The following is a 2,584-nucleotide window of genomic DNA, read 5'->3' as shown; positions in this document are numbered from 1 at the left end:
TTCAAATGTATATGGTATTATGTTCTTACATTGAAACAATCCTTGGATTCTGGTTGCTCTCTGAGTAGTCGCAAGTCAAACCTTCCCAGGAATATTCTCTTGGGGAGCATGGATCTCCATTCCAGTTTACCCGTGTCAAATTGTAGTGGTTCTTGACTTCTTTCATGTAATTGACTACAATAGGAAAAAGACAGAAAAATATGAACCCGAAATAAAAAACATGTATATGTTGGTTATAGGGCTTATATGTATTAAAAAGATGAAAACATTAACTTAAGTAGTTGTGTTATATGAGGGCATCCTTTCCATTTCGAGATTGGACTTCGAAAGATAGAGGTTAGTTTTCAAGGTTTGGATTTCCTCAGGGTGTCTCCGTGTATACAAGGAGATACCTACCATGAATGAAGTATACTGGAAGTTACCCTAACTTCTCCCATCTCTCCCCTTTCCCTAGCCGAAGCATCTCCAACAGCCTAAGTGGCAGGTCATATTAACAATTTGCAAAGTTATTTCAGATGCAAGTATTTATCTTTTCATATAATTGAATAAAGTGTATGAATTCATTCCTCAACTATGGTCTTGGCCATGGCTCATTGGCAATTTGACCTTTATATTCCGGTTTACTCAACTAGTGAGCCCACCGGCTGATGAACTTGTTTCTACTACTTTAATGCGAATCGTGACAATACCAAATGGAGTCGAGAATCTTTGGGGGCCTACATAGTGGTATCCCGCTCATTAACATTTCTTTATAAACATGTGCATGCAGCTGGAGGTGCTATTCAAGCAACTGAATAAATTGCATCACGATCACGTGAATCTGTCATATACGTACTAAATGATAAGTGTGTCATGAACGTGCAGTATATACATCAGCTTACCATCTTTTGAGTCAGTAGTGAGGTTATCCATCCGAACGAGGAAGTATAGCTCGTACGCGTTGATCAACGGCGGGAGTGTCGAGCTGCCCGTGTTGTTCAGGAGAAAGGTTGCATTTGGGTTGCGCAAGAACCGTCCGTTTTGGTGCATGCTGTCCACCTGGAATCGTGAAGGGGAGAAGTCTGAGAACAGCAATTCGCCGGCGCTGTAGATGTCGAACCTCCTGTTCGGGTTACTCCCATTGATCTCGGCAAAGTGAAAGATTGGGAGAATCTGCCGGCTCTTAGTGTCTACATTGGGATGTGGTGTTGAGGAGATAATCATCCCGGAGTAGTTCATGTCTAAAGTCAAGGCATTCTGCATGATGACCGACGGTATGTTGAAGAAGTTATTGCCAGGGAGGGTCTCCACTTTATTGGTAGTATTGAGGTTCATCCAGGGGTAGTCTGTGGTGTGATTGTACCAAATGCGGTCATAGTTGTCCGTTGGATACCTTAATCAAACACAAGGACACAAAAAAGACAGATAAATAGCTAGCACGGTACAGTTTGGCATTTACTTGCAATTTGTACGGGATTTAGCAACCCTGACTACTCATCACCTTAAGATTTACTTGTATTAGCTTTTGTTAGAAGCAATTGTAGGATAAAGGAAAAAAGGAGCAAACACTTTATGGATTAAGCTAGCAAATTGAATAGAAAACCATTGGTAGGCACAACTTAGATCTACTCCAAAATTATTATGGACGGACGGGACCCCTCATCTCACCTTGTGATTAAGTCGGTGATGTTGCCATATCTGACTCGATCAATAAGGTTGATTGAAACAGAAGTATTGACAAAAGGGTACATCGTATCTTCGAGTGGCCTTAGCTCCAACGAGGATATGAAGGGAATCCCTGAACCGAAGTTTACCAAGCAGACAGACATGGAGTTGCTCGGAGCAACGGTGAGCACTTCACTCCATCCCGCAGCCATTGGGTTGAAGTTTGTCAAGTTCACCATATCCCAGAAATTAACGCCGAGATGGAGCCCAAACAGAAAGAGTGACCCATCCAGAGTCTTGTTCAACCCATCATAGTTGCCATAAGTAAATGTGGCTCTCCATAGATACTTCTTACCCATTGTGGATGGCAGCGTATAGCAATTCCTTGAGCCGTCAGGAAAGCTCCTCAGGGTTTTTTGTTGCTCATTTTCGGCATCAGCCATAAACTCTTGAGAAATCTGTTTTCTCATGCCACCCTCGACAAATCCACTGTCAGGATTGAATCGTAGCCCGGTGGAGCTGTCGTTGTAGGAACTTCTGTTTCTCAATCCACAGTCGATGCTTATGAACCCTATACAATGGAGAATATATATCAATTTCATGTGCTCCAACATCCAACGGTTTGGGATTGATTGATGCAAGATCACTAGCTGTGCACTGGCTACTCAGAAGCTAATAATAATGTATGGATGTTCAAATTACTGTAAAGCTGATAATAATCGCATGCTCAAGTAAACACAACTGTACTGTATGCATTGCAGATGGAGCATAGCTTAAAGGACTGTAGGATCTACAACTGAAAAGCTAAGAGGATATGTGTTGTGTTACCAGAAGAAGGAGGCTGGCCGTGGACTTGAATCATCATGACCAGGTTGAGCAGCAGCGCCAAGATCCATGCCAGTTTGGTACTTGGCCAGCAAATGAAATTGATCACCATGGT

The 2,584-nt window shown here is 42.4% G+C and overlaps 1 pseudogene; it reads right to left on the bottom strand.

The window, feature by feature from the left end:
• Positions 1-2,584, bottom strand: part of LOC123133045 (probable LRR receptor-like serine/threonine-protein kinase At1g51810) — a 6,685-nt pseudogene extending 4,101 nt beyond the window's left edge.

Source organism: Triticum aestivum, chromosome 6B (genome assembly GCF_018294505.1).
Source record: "Triticum aestivum cultivar Chinese Spring chromosome 6B, IWGSC CS RefSeq v2.1, whole genome shotgun sequence".
Classification (NCBI taxonomy): domain Eukaryota; kingdom Viridiplantae; phylum Streptophyta; class Magnoliopsida; order Poales; family Poaceae; genus Triticum; species Triticum aestivum.
This window is presented reverse-complemented; position numbering and strand designations above follow the sequence as displayed.